A 21,932-nucleotide genomic window follows, 5' to 3' on the forward strand; every position below is an offset into this window, starting at 1 on the left:
ATATCCTCTAGAAATAGGAATCGTAAACATACTATCAACCATTGCATTCACAACTGATTGTTCTCAAAGAAGATGAATTTTAATGCACTTTGTAAGGCAATTACTAACATGCCTTTATTTCACTTTTCCAATTCTTACTGCCCTTAGCAAGTTGATTATAGCAGCATCATTTAATATTTGTTCATGTACTGGTACACATACGGAGTATGTATTGGGAGCATTGATTAAGAACATAACAGCTAATAAACTAGGACTTTTGTCCCTGATAGTCCTTGTGGTGGGAGATTTAGAGATGTGACTTCTAATAATGAATATCACTGGATACCCCAAAATTTTGGGTAGCTTCATGTGAATTCATTGGAAAAACTGAATATGTGCTTAAAAATAGCATTTTCCATTTCTGTTTTCTCATTATAAAACTAACATATCCATTTTAGGAAAGTCATGTTGTTAGTATTTTTGTGTAAAACTTCTTATCTTTATTTTCTCACATAAAATTCTATCTGTATGTATCTGGGTAGCTACTGCTTTAGCATATTTTTTTTCCTACTGAATTTTCCTCCATAAATATTTCCTCATGCCAATATTACTATCCTATAATTTCATTTTTAATAGCTAACTGCTCATTTCTCCATTATTTAGATGTACCATAATTTATTTATTTGACCAGTTTCTCCTAATTGGATATTTAAGGATTTTTTTAATGAGGTCATAAATAAGATCCCAATGAAAATTTTATTCATGAATTTGATTATTTCCTTAGGAAAAACTGGACCTTAAATATTTGTTTATAAATATAATTTTATTTTAAGCAACCTATATGTGTATAACCAAAGATTCTTAGGAAACTGTAGATTATAGATGTTTTTTCAGGTCTTTATACTTTGCTGGGTCTTTTAGAATTTCTTGTTTTTTGTGGGTTTTTTTTGCTACTTCTAGGGCTTAAATTCAGGCCCTGAGTGCTGTCCCTTAGCTTTTTCCCTCAGCACTGGCCCTCTATCACTCTACTACTCTGCATCACAAACCCACATGTAGCTTTTTGATAGTTAATGGTTGATAAGAGCCTCACAGACATTTTTATCCAAGCTGGCTCTGAATGACAATCATCAGCCTTGACTAGCTAGGGTTACAGATGTGACCGCCAATGCCAACTTGGTTCTCTTCTTTCCTTCCTTTCTTCCTTCCTTCCTTCCTTCCTTCCTTCCTTCCTTCCTTCCTTCCTTCCTTCCTTCCTAGCTTCCTTCTTTCCTTCCTTCCTTCCTTCCTTCCTTCCTTCCTTCCTTCCTTCCTTCCTTCCTTCCTTCCTTCCTTCCTTCCTTCCTTCTGTCCTTCCATTTTTATTCAAGACCAGGATTTACACACAGTATCTCTTGTTTTCTCTCATGGTCAGTTGCCCCCCCTGAGCCAAGCCTCTAATCTGAAATGATTTTGAAAACCAAGAGTGTTGTTATGGAGAAGAGGGTAAGTGGTAAGTATTGTGTGAATTTGAGTTTTATGTGAATCTCTACTATTAGTCACACAACCAGCCAAAAATTCTTGGAAAATTTAAAATATTGAGACATTAACATTTTTAAATGTGAATGTTTTTTAAAAATTGATAAGTGCTTGGGTAACATTACTTATATTTTCTTATAAACTTAAAACATATCATGGTTAAATAATTTAAAACACGTTATATAGGAGCTTCAATCTTTAATAAATGTATCACAAATAGTTCTTCAACTTGTTTGATTTTACTTTGAAGTGTGTGTGTGTGTGTGTGTGTGTGTGTGTGTGTGTGTGTGTGTGTGTACATATGATGATCCTGGAGCAAACTCAGGGCATTATCCCTGAACTCATTTCACCCAAACCTACTGCTTTATCACTTGAGCCACAGATCCATTTCCTCAGGTCATTTTTTTTTTCCTTTGGTTTTTGTGGTTCTGAGTTTTAAATTGTTTGATCCCTTCCCCACACCCTTTTTTGTTTTAGTTATTTTTTCAGTCTTACAACCTTGCTCAAGCCATTCTGGATTTCTGTGTTCCTATTTTTACTTTCTTCAGAGTGGGTTTGAGGGGATGAAGGTATTATTCTATTGTAATACAAACCTACTGGTTGACATAGGGTCTCTCAAACATCTTGCCCAAGCAAGCCTCGAACTGCAGTCCTTCCAAGGCTCAGCTGTAGAATAGCTGGAATTAAAGACAGGAATCACTGTGCCCTACTTTTGATGTTTTTCAGCATGTGAGACATTTTACTTCTGTTCATGGAGTCAAACATATCATTTTGCTATTTTTTGTCAATTCTGCCCTTTTACTTTCAGAAAGTGTTCAATCCCAAGACTCAAGAGACATCCAAAATTGTTTTCTCTTCTTACTTCTTTCCTTTTCCTTTCTTACATTCAATCTTGTGACTTTATCTAAAAGTTGTTTTTGTCTGAACTATATATTTGCTATCTCTAAATTCCTATTCCATGGTGATTTACCGGCTATGAATAATGTTCTAAATAATATTTTTGTTCTTATTGACTGGTAATTTGCTTTTCTTACTCATTAACTTCATGTTTTCCCATCTAGTAAGTTTATTTATTAAGTTTATTTATTCTTTGATCATATCTATCTGACTACTAACACCATTTCCTTCTTGCTTAACTCCTACAGTTCTTTGTACATAGGTTGATTCCATTTTATCTTGGCTGCTTTCAAACATTTTTTCTAACTGATGAACTCTAAAATCATTTTGCTAGGTTCCAAGTCAAACATTCAGATTGCAACTGAAATTACACTGAATCCGTAAAGTTAATTTTAGGAAGAACTGACATTTTTCTGTGAGTAACGAGTAATTCGAGTTTCATTTTTGAGATTTGTATATATTTTTTCATTTCTTTTAAATATTGTTCCTAAATTTCCTAAGTCTCACCTCCCTCCTTTACCTTTTACAATGTTCTGTGGGTAGAAGGAAGCTGTTGTTTATTCCTTTTTTTGACCTTTACTTTGTATATGACCACTGCAATTCATTCATACACTCTTGGATTTTCTGGTTGGAACATAACATCATTTAGAAATAGAAGTTCTTTTACTTTTTCCTATTGTTTCATTCAGGTGTTATCTTTTTGTGTTGTTAAGCAATTTTAGGGCAGTATTAAGTACAAATAATTTGCAGCAGCCAAGGGCATATTTCATGTATTACTAAATTCCTTTATACATTAGTTTCAGGTATTGGTCTAAAATACATGTGAATTGATTGATATTAGATTAGTCTGAAATATTAAAATTATATACACCATGTTATTCGGGTTGCCTGGTTTTCATTATGTGTGTGTGTGTGTGTGTGTGTGTGTGTGTGTGTGTGCATGCTGGTACTAGGAGTTGAATTTAGGATCTCTCACTTTCAGTTGGCTTTTTTGCTGAAGTCTGGTACATTATCTCTTGAGCTGTAGCTCCCCTTCTGTTTTGTTGCTGATTAACTGGAGTATGGGCTTTTCTGCCTAGGTTGGCTTCAAATCTTGATCCTTAAGTCACAGCCTCAGGGGTAGCTACTATTACAAATGTGAGTTCCTGGCACTCAGCACTCGTTTTGATTCTTTTTTAAAGTTAGAGCTTGTTTAACCCATCTCTCCAAATCTAAACTTAAAATATAATTTTTTGTTCTTTATGAAATAAATTATTACTACAGATGTTCTCAATATCAAAGAGTCCACTAATATAAAGATAATTTCTTTAACTATCAAGTAAAACAAAATAAGGTAATAAAAAGTCACTAACTTAAAGGATAAATTGAAGATTTTTGAAAATCATCAAGTAATTTTTATTAATATTTATTATCTTGCACACTGTGCTAGGCTTGCTGAGGAGAATATTAATCAACATTAAATAGTGGAATGGTAATAAATGTTCTTAGATTTACTTGATCAACAATATCTAAAAGATAAAAACAAAAAAACACACAACCAATATATTTCTGTAACTGACTTCCCTATGATGAAAAATGGCTTCAATGTTTTAGAAATATCTTCTTTTTAATTAAACGTATTTATGTACTGCCAATCCTGGGGCCTGAACTCGGGGGTTGGGCACTATCCCTAAGCTTCTTTTTCTCAAGACTATAGCTACAGCACCATTTCTGGCTATTTTTATATAATCTATTGAAGATAAGAGTCCCATAGAATTTCCTGCCAAGGTTGGCTTTGAGCTGTCATACTCAGATCTCAGCTGCCTGAGTAGCTAGGATTATAGACATGAGCCACCAGAGTCTGGCTACAACTATCTTCTTTATTCTGGATTTTGACTATGTGGCTCCTGCTACTCAATGAGAGTAAAGCATCTGATGATGGTGAATCCAAATACAGTCTAAGTGTCTCATATTTTCATGAAAGTACACATGAAAGTTTTATAGCATGAATTATGTATCTCTTGCTATTGAGTCGGTGTCAAGATTTCTAAAAGTGTCCTGGCAGCTTTTCTCTGAGATAGGCATACCTGACTCCTCTGCACTTGCACTTGATTGGTTGATTCATGATTGTTACTGAAGGGAGACTATGGTGTGATAGCCAGTGTTGAGAGTTTGGCCACATTTTTGTTGTTGTTTTGGTGGTTGTCTTATGGGGTCTCATAAATTCTAGGCAGGTGCTTTGTACTATAGCCACACCCCAGTCCTTCCTTTTCCGTGTGTGTGTGTGTGTGTGTGTGTGTGTGTGTGTGTGTCTTTAGTTAGTTTTCAGATTAAAATCTCGGTTTTGTCCAGACATCCTTAGAATTGATCTACAAATCCATACCACCATGATCACCATACCAGGCTAATTGGTCTGCATAGAGACCTAACTAACTTTTATCCTCTGACCTAACCTTAAACCTCCAGTCCTCTCAATTTCTGTCTCCTGTGAATAGCTTGGATTATATATATAGGCCACCATACTTGGCAGAGTTTTAATGTTGTCATGATATACTGTATTCAGTATAGTTTATCTAGATACCACAATATCTTCTTTCTTTTTCCTACTCAATCTTTGTGTGATTGTCTACACCTCTCTCTCTCTGTCTGTCTCTCTCTCTCTCTGTCTGTCTCTCTCTCTGTCTCTCTCTCTGTCTCTCTCTCTGTCTCTCTCTCTGTCTCTCTCTCTCTGTCTCTCTGTCTCTCTGTCTCTGTCTCTGTCTCTGTCTCTCTCTCTCTCTCTCTCTCTCTCTCACACACACACACACACACACACACAGATAGTTCTTTATTGACAAAGGTATTTCCAACTAAGTTATTGAATTAGAATAATAAAATTGTTTTAGAATAATAGAATTATAAGCCCTAATAAACACTTACCACATTAAACTCCTTAATAATTAGGATGTACAAACTGAGGGACAAGGAGGTTAAGAGGGGCCCGGGATGGGAGCACGGGGTGGGGAGTACAACTATGAAGAAATGCCTGTATGGAACTGAAATATCTGCTTGTCCAGTACTTTTTCCATCACACCATACTGCAGAACTGCGGAGGCAAGCTGTCAGCTTTTAAGATTTGAATTGCAAGTCAGAAATCAGAGAGAAATAAGTTTATTTTATTTTTATTTTAGGTTAGTTTCGTTCTTAGCAACCTCTAATCTAACATGTTCCTTTCTGGTGAAAGCTACATACAGGAAGTTTAGGCAAATTTCCAAAGAAAGTCTATAAGCCACATATAAGCCACATAAAATTATTGAACTGAGAATTTATCTCAGGCTTGAATCTCCTGAAAGCTGCCTCTCGTTGACAGATGCTTTAAATTTGAATCAAAAGTCTGGGAAGAGAGAAAAAGAGAAGGAATGAGGGAAGCAGGGAAGAGTGGAGGCTAGAAAAGGAAACAGATTTAGCACTGGAACTTTTTCAAGAAATGTGTATTAGCCACACTATAGCACTGAAGATACCGACCAGAATGTCAACTAATTCATGTATGAGCTATGCTTTATTAAGTTATATTTACTTTAAAACGTATGATTTAGTAATTATAAAGTACCTTATTTTTTCAATCATGCTGTTTTTTACTATAGTATCTTTCCTGATGTCCCCTAACCTTCATTTTTCTAAAAGAACAAATAAGGATGTTGAACAAAGGGTAGAATGCCAGCTAAGAGAAAATTTCAGTTAGGAGAAAAATTAAAAAACTCACATGATTTACAACACACAAAACTCAGAGCCTAGTTTGTCACAATATGTTATATACTGGCTAATAGATTTCCAATTGTCTTCATCAGAAATCAATACTAGTATCTGAATAAATACATTTCCTAATCAATTTGCACCTATTCCAAAATATTATGTAGTACCCTACATAAGCATAGGTTCCTCAACTGAAAAAACAATAGCAAAAAGAAAAAATAATAAAAATAAACCAATTCATGAGCACTTCTATCTCAATTTTTCCTTATCTTCAGCCAAGTATATTTACTATTGCTATTATTGTTATTAATTATTATTATTTTGTGGGAATGGTGTTTAAATGTATAGCACTGTTTTGCCTTTGCTGTGGTCATATGCTTGGAATAGTATCCTTTTAACTCTAAAAAAAATCACCTTAAAATATTATGTAGTTACAAAACAATAATATTTTTCCACTTGAAATTTCCTGTTTAGGGAAATACTTTTCCTCTTAACTTTTAAATTTTATTTTGAATAAATTTAATTTGTTACAATCTTGACTGTTTTAAAAGCAAACATGCACGATTATGATAATACAGATTATAAAGGAAATGTGTTTCTCATTTTTTCAAATGAATATGGACTAATGGAATTGAATGTGTAGTACCTTCAACAATTTAACAACACAACTAAAGCTTTGGTGAGAAGAGCTTCCATTGGTGAAAATATTCATCTGTTTATAAATGACATTTTTTTAAATGTGAGAGTTCTAGATGTTCAACCATAGCTTGTGCCTCTTATGTTCCCCATAAGCTTAGCTAGCAGGTGCAAGTTTCTGTGCATTTTTCCTTATGTAGGGTGACTCTCGAGGAAGTATCATAGTGCAGACAGTTCTCTTTACAGTTGTATAATCAAAGATTACAATGATATCTGACACAGAGTGGGAAATTAATAAGTATGTAGTGAACTCATAAAAGATAAAGCTTTCTTGCACATGGCTTTCATTCTAGTGGTGGCAACCTAGAGGTGACCTGGAGCCAGCCTGAGGTGTGGGCATCTGACACAGAGAGGAAGGCTGGGAAGAAAGAATAAGATGACTCTCAAATTTCCTTGCTCTACAAGGAGTATATCTGACCTTGAACATGAATATGTCTACATCAATATATCTACATGGGTATCTATATCATGGGTATCTATATCATCTCTAAGACTTTCCTTAAAATCATTATTTGGAGATTTCTGTTGCTCAAGAAAAAATACTATATAAGGCAATAAAACATGTCTTGGTCCCCATTTCCCCCCTTCCCTGTCCAATTTCAAATAACCAAATACAAATATATCTGATATATCAGATAACAAAGTGAGATACTGTAACAATATGAGATAACCAAGGGACAGCAAAAGAGATGAGAGATACATATTGTTACAGTATCTCACTTTGTTATCTGATATATTGAATTTATTTGTATTTGGTTATCTGAAACTGGATAGGGAAGGGGGAAAAACCAATACGGGGAGTGGGTGGTGGGTGGGGGGAGGGTAATGGGTACCAAGACATGTGAAAGGGTATCAATGTATGTGAATTAATGCACCTTCAATCTGGCAAATATCACATAACCCTTTTATTAATTACAATAAAAATATATTAAAAAAAGAGATGAGAGATAACATAGTACCTTAAGAACAACAATCATTCCTTATATGGCTTTTGTTTCTATATCCTAGAGGTCCTTTCAATTAGCGTCATACTATATGGCCTTATGTAAGACATGTGAAAGGGTATCAATGTATGTGAATTAATGCACCTGCTATCTGGCAAATATCATGTAACCCTTCTATTAATTACAATAAAAATATATGAAAAAAGACAATAAAACATTGATTTAAGAAAATTCTGGGGCCTGGAGTTTGGCCTAGTGGTTAAAGTGCTTGGCTAGCATGCACGAAGACCCGGGTTCGATTCCTCGGTACCACATATATACAAAAAAGCTGGAAGTGGTGCTGAGGCTCAAGTGGTAGAGCTCTAGTCTTGAGAAAGTCCAAGGACAGTGCTCAGGCCCTGAGCCCAAGCCCAGGACTGGCAAAAAAAAAAGAAAAGAAAATTCTGTACATCATCTTAACAATAACATTAAATTTAAAAAAAAAAACAGTAAAATTTGACAGATAACTGGGTGATTTTTTGCCATCTATATATTCTCACTACATTGTGATAAATGAAAATCCCAATGGAGACTTAATCATTTGGTGTTTAGGAACTATTTATTGTAACTGAAATTTTAAAAATTTTGGGGAAAAATGAAGTAGAAAGAACCCAGCATGTATTGATAATGTAATTGGAAAATTAAAAAGTGTGTGTTGTTTATGTGTACATATCTCTCTTATCATATCTATTCATCGATCCAGGACCAGTATGTGTGCACATACACTCTCACAGACATATACACATACACACCTCACACATTCACACACAGATACACACCTGCCATCAAAGATTATTTAATGTGCTAAACAGAAAAAATCATGCATATGTTCCATCATGTTTTGAACAGATCAAGCCTATCCATTTCCTCAAACATCATTTCTTCCTAGTAAAACCTCTCACATGCCTTTCTTCTAGCTTTTTGAAATGTATATTACTGTTTTCTATAATTAGCATCTGATTTGTAACTTAGGATTCATTGCTCAACTTTCACCCACCTGTCTTCCCTCGGACTCTCCTCATTCTGTGGTAGCCTTCACCTACTCTGAACTCCCAAGAGTTCAACATTATTTAGATATAACATATTTGTGAGATCATGTCTTAGTGGTATTTTGTATTATTTTAAATGATGAAACCATTCATAAAAGTGAAGGTCTATCTATACTACCAGACCCTAGCCCATTATATCAATTTCCTAAAGGTCTCAGAATGTGTAGACAAAGAAATACAAACATTGCCAACATCAGCTTAGCCAAATAAACTCAGTAGACTCAACAAATTTGCCAAATAAAAAACATTGGATTCAACAAATTGGTATTGGCTAGATGGATTAAATTTACAGATTGAAAAATTCTGTAGTGTTTGACTTACAGCAAGTCACTGCCCAAAGAATACAAAAAAGAATAGAAGAATTATTTTCCAATACATGCCTCAAAAGCAATTTGGTGGACCATACTCAAACTATTACTAGATTGATATAAATCCAATCAATACCATCACTTTTAGTCACATACCAAATATTCTTTTCACATTCTTCAAATTGGGTTCAATGCATAAACAAAAAAAGTCACAAGGCTCATAATATGACTTTAACTTTTAGGAAAAGATGATTTTGTTCTCTAAGACATTTTATGCTTTCAACTTTAGCATGATAAATAAATCATCTTTTATAGCAGGTGTCTCTTGAGACAGAAATTTTATTGGGAGGAAACATATTTTCCTTACAAAAATTACCTGAGAATAAAGGTCAAAATTGGATTATAAGTCTCTCCTCCTTTCTGATTTCTCACAAGTGCAGATTGTCTGATCTCTGACCTTACAAACTGATGACCTGACTCTGTACTCATAATTTGCCTCTTGAATATCTAGCTAGGGAAACAGATATGGAGCAGGTGTGGACAGGTTGCAAATCAAAGGAGCATCCCCTAATTGCTAAGGCTGTTGAATGGCATCTTTCTGTAGATGCTGGAAAAAAAAGAAGGACTGGGCCATTGTAGAAAGATTAAGCTTACTGAGACAGTTATTGTTTTAATGACATCCACAGCAACATCAGAGACCTTCAACATCACCAGCATTGTTCAGCAATAGGACAGACAATTGTGGTAATATTTCCAACTGTCACTGAAACACTCAGCCAGATGTAGGATAAATGATTGTAATCATTACAATCTTGTATTTATTCTGTCCCCTTCATTATTAGTTCTGGATATGGCATATTTATGGCTTAAATTAAGAATGATTTGTTCTCATGTAATGCCTTTCACTTGAGGATTTCAACGTGCTTTATGAGCATTGGGCTGAGTTTATATCTAGCCCGGAACTCCTGCCACCACTCTTCTGAATCCCTTCGGAGCTCTTCTGAATGTGCAACTATTTCCTTAATGGCACTTCTCACTCATATAGTCTCTGTGGGGACGATAAAGAATTCTGCAGAGGGTTTGAAAGAAAATGTGAATTTGAATTTGGAGCACAAGCTCTTTAATCCTCACAGCCCTCAGTGAAGTAGAAAAAGGATGAGTTTTATTGCATCCATTTTCCAGACGAGGCTTTCCCGCGTTATCATTGAAAGGATCTCTACAGAGGTGACTTGCTGGCCTTCGTCTGTCCATATGCTGCCTCCCTGATATAAATTGAAGTGGGCAGAGAACAGAGAAATTTGGATCCCAGAGCTTGTTTCCGTGAAATTAAGTCACATTTATGTTTTTTAGGCATTTAGACTAGATGAGCCTTCCCCCTCCCTCTCCTTTTGTTTGCAAGATAAAAGCATACACACAAGATAGTTTGAAAACAATTATTTGAATTCTATTCATCTAAATTTTTACTGTAGAGGTTTTACCTTGCTGATTTGTTTTTCATCTTTGAATGAATGTGTATGTTATATCATTTTCATACACAGGTTATTATGAAATTATGATCATTTTATAGCTACCTATTAATGAACAAACACGGCTGAGAGAACTACATAAGAAAACTACAATGCTGCTAATGGAAGCAACCCTAGATGGATAAGGGGAATCCGGAGTGATTATTTATTTTAGATGAGTGTATTTTAAACATTGCTTCCTATGCCACCTGAAAAATGTGTCACAAATAAGATGAAGTTTTTGTTTCAGGGATTTTTTTTCATCTTTGTAAAGGTTTCAACTATATCTTCCCAAAACAAATACATGCATAGGCATACACATACACACACACACACACACACACACACACACACACACACACACACTCGAGTTGATTTTTTTAAAAGTATTCTTAGAACTCTAGAAATAATCACCACCAAAATCCTGACATTTTTCCCACTTTTTTCTTGCGTTAAAAACACACCACTTCTGTCAGTTATGGCTGGATTTTTTTTTCAAATGCAGACTTATCCTGCTACCAAAGTGGAAATGCCATTAAGAAAAACTTTAGTGTTTCAGAAATCAACAGGATGGATTTTTAAATGTCTATTCATCAATAATATCGCATCATTGGAACAGCACTTGAAAAGGCATAAAATTCTATTTCTTTTGAGACTGTTTGCTTTTATAATGGTCCAATGGTTAATTGCTTTATAAAAACCAAAGGCAGCATTCCTTACACAACATATTCTCAGGATGCAGAATTTGATTAATTGATGCTGGGTGATTGGCCATCATATGGCATGACATTTAGCCCAGACAAATGAAAATGAGTAGGGAAAAAAAAAACCTTGGAAGGAAAAGTATTGAAAAATAAGAACTGGAAGGGTCAAAGGACACCTGGAAAAAGCCATCTGACAGCTCATATTTAACTTATAAATTTTTTAATAATGGGTGATGCAATTTAATCTCTGTCTTACAACACAAAGTGTAAGTCAATGTATAAGCTAATTGCAGTAAGCAAAAGTGGTATTTAATGCAGTGGACACTTTCCCTATCAAAGTATCGTATCTCTAATTAGTGTTGGTAACTGATGTGGCAGTCATTTATAGAGCACCAAAATAGTTCCTAATTTGTCAAGTGGGTCCGAAGCTTATGGCAGGTTTCTGATCATCTCCCTTGCTGCAAGACCTGAAAGCACCTTCAAAAAGCTTTCTCTCATTGATCTTTAGTCAGATGCTGACTGAAAAGCAGACAGCCCTGCCAGAAAGAAGATAGATAGGCTCTGCACTAGCATGAAAAACACCGCACCCTTAATGAAAAAGATCCCTGAATATAATTCATGTGTGTGTACAAACACATCCATGCTGGGGGAGGGGCAAGGGGGATGGGGAATGTGGGCAGAGGAGGAGGAGGTTGCACAGGGAGAGTTAGCCCTGAAAAGTGAGGGGAAAATTATTTGTTATTTATTTTTGTTACTCTTTTCACAAACATTTGCCCACCATCAATGATGTCTGGAATATTCTAAGCAAGCTACTCATTACTTCCTGTGTAGTTTTATTTTTATTTCTTTCTTTAATGTTCAGTTTAGGATATTCAGACAGTCAGAATTAATGTAGCTACAGATGATAAATATCAAGTCAGGCTAGGATAGAGAAAGAAATATCTCACGTGAACTTCAATCTTGTGGGAAGATAATGTATACACTATAGATTCAAATATCATCAATGTATTATTCTGAGAGTTCCCTCCATTATCTCACTGATATGAATGGCCATAGAAATATAGTAATAATATACTATAAATATATATAGACATAAATAATTGAGCCATGATTATGCTTTGAATTATTATTAATTTTTGTGTCATTATTATTAATTTTTCATGCTTGATCTCAGACCCTATAGGTTGTCCTTTAATTTTTCACTCAAAGTTGGTTCTCTACCACTTGAGCCACAACTGCACTTCCAATTTTAGGGGATTAATTGAATGTAAGAACCTCAGATTTGTCTATGCAGACTGGTTTTGAACCATGACATAATTCTCAAATTTCAGCCTCCTGGATAGGTAGGATAGGTAAAAAGCCTTTAGCACTTGACTGGATTATTTTATATATTATGCAAAATACCCAAGGAAAATTTCTTAGTGAATTCTTGCCAATAATTGCTTAATATAATACTAAAGACATACCAATTATTCCACCCACATTGCCTCACAGCATCAGAGCTTGTAAAGAACACTATTGTTAGCCGTTATGGGAGGAATAGCATTGAAAAAGGAAATGCGTTGTGATTCACAGGGCAACCAATACATTCTTCCACTGCTAGCTAGGGTAGTGAGCCCCTTTTATCTTTTATACTTGGACATTCAGAATTACAAATTGCATTACTCTGTCTCTGAGCTTAAAACCCTTTCCAAGTGAACCACAGTAAGGGAATCACTCATGGAGGAAGTCTGCCTACCATGTAGCTGATCATATGAAGGGGGATTGAGATTCAACATGATCAAAGTACATTTCCTTTTCCATTATTCATTCCTGTTCTCCTTGTATTTTATAGAAGGTTTATTGTCTAACAAACCAAACAAAATCATATAGAGGTAACAATGTTCAAGTAGTAATGTACTCAATATCTTACAAATGTAACTGTGATCATTGATAATAAAATTTAAATTAAAAATAATAATAAACAACATAAAATTATAAACCTAGAAGTATTTCCCTAATATCATATCATCCTCACCCTGGTTTCTCTAACAAATCCATATCCAGTCCCTCTGACTCATTTAGTATTTGTCAGTTGGTTCTTTTCAACTCTAACACTCTCAATTTCATCTGACATCAGCCTAATCTACCATTCTTTTTCACTTCAACTCTGCAAGATTGTCAGTGGCTGTCCCTTGGCCCCCACGTGTTCTACAGACATATGGTCACAGAACCCATCTATACATGTTTGTTGTCTTTGTGGAAACATTTAAAGAGAAAGTATTGACTCATTCATTCATGGAAACAACCATGATCACATTACACATTATAACACAGATACCTTCTTGTGAAAAACAAGAGTATTCTCCAACTAATAACAGAAGCAGCAATGGTTGACATTTCTTCAGATATCTTTAAAGGTCCAGGTTAATACAACATAACAGCAGTTTACTGCAGTGCCCAATTCATTGCAATTTGTTGTTCTGTTACACAGCCTGTTACACAGGCTCCTCAACTTACAAAGAACTTATGTTCTGTTCAATCCACAGAAGCCTGAAATGTATAATAAGCCAAAACTGCATTTAACATACATTACTCTCTGAGTTCTACAATTAAGCAATGCAGTGTGCTGTAGAATATTGCTTACCCTCTGAGCCAGAATGCTTACTCACTGACAAAGAGCAGTTATTTGCTCTGCTATCCATCTTATAGTTGGTCATTGACTGGGAAAAAAACAAAATGTAAAATTCAAAGTGCCATTTCTACTGATTATGTATCTCATCTGCACCATCCTAAAACATCAGAATTACCAAGTTAATGTAAGTGGGGCACCATCTGTAATTTAAGCTCATGAAATAAGTCAGCTTCCAGAGATAAAAAATTTCAAAGGGGAGGAATATTTGTTAGTACTTTTCTTAAATATTGTTTTTTTTCTGATACTACACCAGAACTTGAGAAATATTTCTTAAAGGCTTGGTGTGCTACAGAGTTTGAAAGCTTTATCAATGAACTTTTCATACTCCACAACACTAAAATATATTTATCTGTTTAATATTTAATGGATCCTTTGCTCATGGCTTATCAATATTATAACAACACACACTCATTTGCAAAATATAAACTTGCTGATACTGACACATCCCACTAGGCAATAGCAAAATACCAAGTTTGTTAATATCACTACCATAGGTAAGAGAAATCTTTAAGAATTAGAACACAGTCAGGTTCATATTAGTGGATGCAAGCTTCTCGAAGTTCACTTGGTAACTCTAAGATTATCAGTTATTTTTAAAAAAATATTTTACTGGTTCTTATTTTTAAAATTATCTTTAAGTACTTATCTAAAGGGGTTTCAATTCAACCTGTCAAGGAGTACAAGGTTTAGTGTACCCCCTTTTGAGCTCCTCCCCATCTGCCACAACCTCACCCATCCTTTCAAGTTGTCTATTTCCATTCTCAAGATTTGCCTTGAATTGACAGATTGCTTGAGGTTATTTTTAAAATAAAAGGTCTGGCATATGCAAGCCTAAATAACTGTCATTTGTCCCTACATCTTCGTCCCTGGTAAGAAAAATAATGATTTATGAGAAGACCATCCTGATCAATTTACCACTCAAGTAATTGCAGAAAGGTTCTTCCCTAGGACAAATATACAAGAACAGTTCTCAATTCCTATACAGAGGAGTCAAAGTGGTTGACATTTCATAGAGGAAATCACTTTTACTTCTTTAATAAGTCATCCTTAAGAGAAATGGGCTCCTTGCCACCTTGTGAGTGCCTGGGAGACAACAAGAACCTCTGATGCAGTTCACTGTTCTGGTATTTACAAATTCATTCATTCACACAAATATACTAGGCTTTACACTATCCATGTAAAAAACAATGAGTTTTATTTTTCCTAGGAAGAAATAGATTGAGAAAAATATTGACCTCTGAATATTTCAGTATCTTAAGTGTCCATTTACACATAAAGTAATTTCTTTCTTTAATGGTTAGTTGATGCTGTGATAGACGTGGTTGAGAAAACAACAGTAGAAACACTTGTGGAGTGTTGCCGTAAAGCAACAGTGAAATTCTGCAGATGTAATAGAAATTTATTCCTCAACATTCTGTATTGTAAGACCAGTTCTAGGGCTTGAACTCTGGGCCTGAGCATAGTCTTTGATCTTTCTTTGCCCAAGGCTAGCACTTTAACAATTAGAGCAACAGTTTCATTCCTGGCTATTTTTTGCCAGTATAGATAGAGATAAGAAACTCAAATCATTTTCTGCCTAGGCAGGCTTCGAACTTTCATCCTCATATCTCAGCCTTTTGAGTAGCTCCAATTACAATCATGAGCCACTGCTGCCAATCCTTATGATTTCTTTTTTGCCTTTTAAATCAGCCCATGTTTAGTACAGCCAACTAACAATATTTGGTTGCCTTCCAACTGTAGTCATGTTTTCTTCCAAAATTAAATATAATTTAACCTGTAAAGAACTTCAATGGAGTTTTTTTTCTTTTTTCTTTTTTTTTTACCTGTCCTGGGCTTGATCTCAGGGCCTGAGCACTATCCTTGGACTTTCTCAAGGCTAGAGGTCTACCACTTTAGCCTCAGCACCACTCGCCGCTTTTTTCAATGTATGTGGTACAGAGGAATTGAACCCGGGCCTTAGTGCATGCTAGGCAAGAACTCTACCACTAGGCCAAACTCCCAGTCCCCAGAGTTTACATATTTTGCTGGAAAATGAACAAAGTTTAGCTTTTAAAGTTTTTCTCTTGCTTATATTTAAAATAATTGATTTATTTTTCTTTAAACTTGTAATGATTGGTGACAAAATGATGCCACATCTTCACTAGGAAAATATATTATTCTGAAACTCTGTTGCATTAGACATTGCAATGTATAAATTAAAACATTTATGAAGCTAAGGAAAAGATAGCATGATTCATATTTTCAATTACTACTTACAGCTTTCTCTGAGTTCCTCTGGAGTAAACTTTCTGATTCATCAATTTCATCTTTTCCAACTTCTTTAGATCGCTGGATAGAGTTGCTATAAGTTTAAAAAGCAAAGTTCTACTGGTCTCCTTGATAACACATATGAATGATGTATTATAAATAAGCTTATTTTATTTAGAAAAAAGTAGTGTTTCACTATAAAATGATAGAGAAAATAATCCAATTAGAAAGCCTTTGAAGTTAAAAGTAAATACCAAACAAGAAATGGAAGTATTCTTAGTTCTTTACCTAGGCACAAGGAGAACAAGATTTCAGAATGCTTTATTGAAAAACTTATTTACAAAGTTCATTTTTCAGTATGATTATGAAAATGACTTCTACCTCTGGGACCTCCTCAAAAAGCAGAGGAGCCTGCATGAGTCCTCAGACCACATGTTGTGCAGTATTCATTTAATAAATGTTCATTAAAATTCTCTCAGGATAAAAATTAAAATATATATCCAGGTGCCAGTGGCCCATGCTATCAATTCTACTTACTTGAAAAGTGGAGATCAGAAAGATTGCGGTTTAAAACCAGCCCAGGCAAGAAGTTTGAAAAATATCATCCTGTCTGATAGCTGGGCTTGGCGGTTCACACCTGTCATGGAGGCTAATGTGAGAAACATGAATAGAAGCCCTGTCACTCAAGCAGAAAGCGAGTGGTAAGGTGCCAGCCTAGCAAATGTAACAACGTTAAGTCAAATCCCAATAATGATTTCTCCAAATTAAAACATAAAATACACTGCCCACCAAGATGCACCTCTTTGTGCAGCTCTATGCTCAACTCAAATCCGCAGTGTTGGGAGTCCAGACTCCTTATTCCCAGTTCTTTCCTCTCCAATGGCATGACTACCAACCAGGCTCTGTATGAACTTTTCTTTGGGTTTCCATATTGCCTGACCCCATCAGAGGGACTGCCTGCCTAGCTTCCTCCATTTGGGCTTTTGGGTTCATGTGCTCAGAGTCTACAGGGTATTGTGCTTGTGCTCACAATTATACCTAATTTATTATTTTTAGATACCATCTGTGCTCTTCTTGCCATGGAGGATGGTGACTCAGCGCTCTTACACCCTCCCACATCTCCACCACTCTCTCTAGTTTGTATTCTAGCGATTGTTTGTCCAAACACCAGTGTTTACGTTCCCTACAATGAGCAAATATTGCTCACACTGGAGAAAGGTCATGTATGAAGAATATATTGAATTTCTTTTTCCATTGATTACAAATACTAGATGCTTTCTCTTTTCCACATGTGGACTACACTACAAGTGTATGTCAGAAATTAAAATTTGTTTGATCCAAATGCTAAACAAAAAGTCTATCCATTGCATACACTGGCAATTTATATTTTGCTCAACGCTGTATCAATTGCAAGTTTTAAAATCTTTTAAAGTCTTAATCTCTTTTTTCCTCAAATTTCTTTCTTTTTGAGTATAAATTCATCTGGATGCTCTAACAATTTTTCTCAAAGATTATTTAGTTATAAAATAATTTTAGAGGTTAAAGATAAGATAAGCAATTATCTTTATTTGCCCAAAACTACAGGGTTTTCTATGGCAGAAGGTATTAAGTGGGAAACTGATGAAGTCTCAGGCAAACGTAAAGTATTAGTCACTGTCGAGCTGGCATTGCTCATGACATCCTTAAAAATATCCCTGGAGGGGCCAGGAGTATAGCCTAGTGGCAGAGTACTCGCCTAACATGCCCAAAGCCCTGGGTTAGATTCCTCCGAACCCTACTCAGTGGCCACTCAAGTGGCAGAACCTTTGCCTTGAGCAATAAGTATCTAAGGACAGTGCCCAGGCCCTGAGTTCAAGCTCCAGGACTGGCAAAAATAAAATAGCCCTGGAGATGGTAAATGATGATAGGTTATGACTGTCCTTAGAAAAGAGCGAGGCCATGATCTTGCTATCTCTTGTTTGCTTTGTTTCTAACTTAAATCTCTGTTACTTCAGTAGATAAATAAATTGAAACTCAGTCCAGCCAAGAGTCCATGCTTTGTCTGTGTATTACTCTGTCTTCTGTCCTACTTCAACTTTTCCAGAAGTATTATCATTTCCCATTCCTCTCTCATTTTTCTGAGGTTGACTTTCATCTTTCCATAACTTATGTATACTATTGCATGGAAAATTCTCTCCTATTGAAACTGAATGGTTTCTACACTCCACAATTTCTTCAAAATATATTATAGAGATTTCTCAGATAAAAAGTAAAATAGTCGATACACATGAAAAAGTGCTCAACATCTCTGGCCATAAAGGAATGGAAAATCAAAACAATACTAGATTCTATTTCACCCCACAGTAGAATGGCCAACATCAAGAATACAAACAACAGATGCTGGTGCAGATGTAAGGGAAAAGGAGTCATAACACTTGGAAAGTAGTTTGGGGATTCTAAAAAGAAAGAAGGAAGGAAAGAAAGAAAGAAAGAAAGAAAGAAAGAAAGAAAGAAAAGAGAAAGAAAGAAAAAAAGAAAGAACAAGAACTATCAAGAACTATCCTATGATCTAGAAATACCACTCTGAAGATTTCAAATGAGGATCTATTAAAGACACTTGCACAACCATGTTCATTGCTGAACTATTCACCATAGCCAAGTCTGAAATAGCCAAAGTGTCTCTCAGGAGACAAATGGATAAAATAATATACACAATAGAATTTATCATAGAATAAGAAGAAGAATGATATCACTTACAAAGAAATGAACAGACTTGGAGAAAAATTTATGTTAAGTGAAGTAAATCAAGTTCAGGGAGATAAAGGACACATGTTTTTAAATCATATGTGGAAGCTAAGACTAATTTACAAATATATAAGTAAAACATACACAATATGCATGTTACACAAACATATTAATCAAGGTATGCTATTTTCAGGGGAAAATGCTTCCAATGATGCAATTCCTTAGGAAACCTCTCCAATCAAATCAATAGTGGGAAACTGGCACTTGAAAGGTAGTAGATGGAGGGTTAAGAGAAAAGAAATAGAGGAATGAGTCAAGAGAGGGAGCAGTCATAATATTCAGTGCATATCTATGAAATTAAGAAAATTGAGAGGACAGCTTGGGTTAACAGAGATAAGGGAGAATGATGAAAGGAATGATATTGATCAAGATTCATTATACTTATAAATTAATTTGCTGACTGGTAACTAGTTCACACAATTATTTAAAGATAAAAATATACTTTATAAGTGTGTTATGGGAAATGCTAAAATACTCAGAAACAGATGTTCTTTATCAACATATCTTGTGTCATTTATAATCTTATTTACTTTCCCAAGCAGATTATCATCAATGCAAATTCCAGACCCATATAAAAAATACTTGAGTTAAAAATAATAGATATTAGATAGGTAGATAATAGATCGCTAGGTAGCTAGCTAGCTAATCTTAGAGTCTATAAAAAATACTTTTTGCCAGTCCTGGGCCTTGAACTCAGGGCCTGAACACTGCCCTTGGGCTTTTTCAAGACCAACTACCACTGGAGCTACAGTACCAGTTTCAGCTTTTTTTTTTTAATATATATGTGGTACAGAGGAATCGAACCTGGGTCTTCATGCATGCTAGGCAAGCACTATTACCACTAGGCCAAACTCCCTGCCCCTATAAAAGATACTTTTTCAATGACATTATTATTACAGTTCTAAGTAATGTTAATTCCTTAATATTATCAAATACTTGTATAAAGAACACTTTTTAACCCTTGTCTTTTACTGCACCTCTCTTCAGCCATTTATACTCATACCTTGACATCTTCTCTTCCTCAAATTACAAAAATCTTTCCATTTACCCTGCTTGTTTGCTCCACCCTTCACATGGCTGTGTGGCACCCTTTGACCTTGTGATTATTCATCAGAGGACTGTCTTTGGGTATCATTTCTGATGTTTTATTCTTAAGAGGATAATGATTTGCTCCTTCCTTCTTATTAATTCTAGGAACTTGTACCACCATATGTTCTTGTCCATACGTGTCTGTCCTCTCTGGGGACTATGCTACCAGAACATACAATCCCTGGGCCTAAGCAGTATCAGCAAGTATTGTTCTCAGGAGATGGTGTATGAAAGCATTTGAATTTTCTTGCTAGGATGTCCTTTCTCTCTATATGTACTAACAGTCTGGTGTATTGACAGATGGACAAGAAGAGGGGATGTATACAGATATTTCTGCCTGTTTTGCCCTGGGTTCTACAACTAGACGAGGTGAAACTCTATCACCTCCTTAATAACGCTCTTCTTTTTTCACAAAGACCTATCTTCCAGTTCCAAAGACTTTCATTAAAACTTTTTTCACTATCAAATTCTCTTGAGATTCATATCGATTTCCTTCTATACATCAATAAAGCCTCAAAATTATATTTGTAGCAGATGAGCACATTCAAATGCCTCAAATAGTTTTGTTTCCTATCCCTGGAGGGATTTCAATCTCAGACACACCTGAAAATTGACTTGCTCACAGTGGCACATGCTCCTATCTACTCTGCTCTTCTATCTGATTGAATAAGCATTGAAGGGATGCCGATCACAGACTGGTTGTGTATGAAGATGTGGGGTAATGTAGACTTCTGTCAGAATGGCATTTGTTGCTGAATGGTTTGGAACACAGTTTTAAATCCACAGAAGCTCAGTTACCTCTTGCTCCATGATAACTAAAATTAGGTGAAATGAAGTAAGTCATGCCCAGAGAGAGAAAAGATGAATATTTTCCCTCACATGTGGAAACGATGCTTATCTGACAAACTCATAAGTAACTATGTTGAGTGGTATGTAAATGTATATAAATGTATACAAATAAAATGAATGGCTTAAGTGGGTTAAGGAGGCCTAGCTGATGAATTTACCTTCCCTATGCAAGGGAATAATGGCTAAGATAAATTCAGTGACTTGGGAGTGCATGAAAAATAGAATTATTGCTAATTCTATGACTGCCTTGTGCAGTGCTTTGATTCTGATAATTTTCTAAATTACTCCCCAAACTATACAGTGCTTTCCTCTATAGCATCTGTGAAGCAAGTGTCATTCAATCAATTGTCTTATTTACTGAGCTTTAATAAGTTCTTGGCTTAATTAAAAATAATATAGGTGGAAAGTAGGAATGAGCATGTCGTTAACCATATGGCAGATGTGAAATATCTGATATATATATATATATTTAAAAATAACTGGGATATGTTGAGAAATGATTTCCAGGCTCAAAGTGGCTTTGGGCAGTTGTAGATAATAGCTTCAGAGAGATGTACTTGATGATCAATAATAGACAAGAAAAGTGGCTCACAATCTTAGCCAAAGTTAGTGTCAGTGATAAGTTCTACAAATAAGTTTGCCTTTTCTGTGTGTGTTTTTTTTAATGGTTTCTGCCAGATAGAGGTGCTTCCAGCTTCCTGTCCTCACACAGCAATCACTGTCAACCATACTCATCAGATTCAAAGGGCGGTGATGTCTATAATCGTATTTCTAAGAATCTCAGGTCATGCTTGGCATTATCTGACTACACACACTCAAAAGAAACCTCCCTTCCCGATTCTTTTCACCTCTAAAGAGCATGTACTTAAGGAAGCCACCCTCCACACCCCCAACAGTCCAGTTCTTATGACTATGCTTAACCTTTGCTAAGCAATCATGAAA

The sequence above is a fragment of the Megascapheus bottae genome, chromosome 6 (assembly GCF_031878675.1).
Source record: "Megascapheus bottae isolate mThoBot1 chromosome 6, mThoBot2.hap1, whole genome shotgun sequence".
Classification (NCBI taxonomy): domain Eukaryota; kingdom Metazoa; phylum Chordata; class Mammalia; order Rodentia; family Geomyidae; genus Megascapheus; species Megascapheus bottae.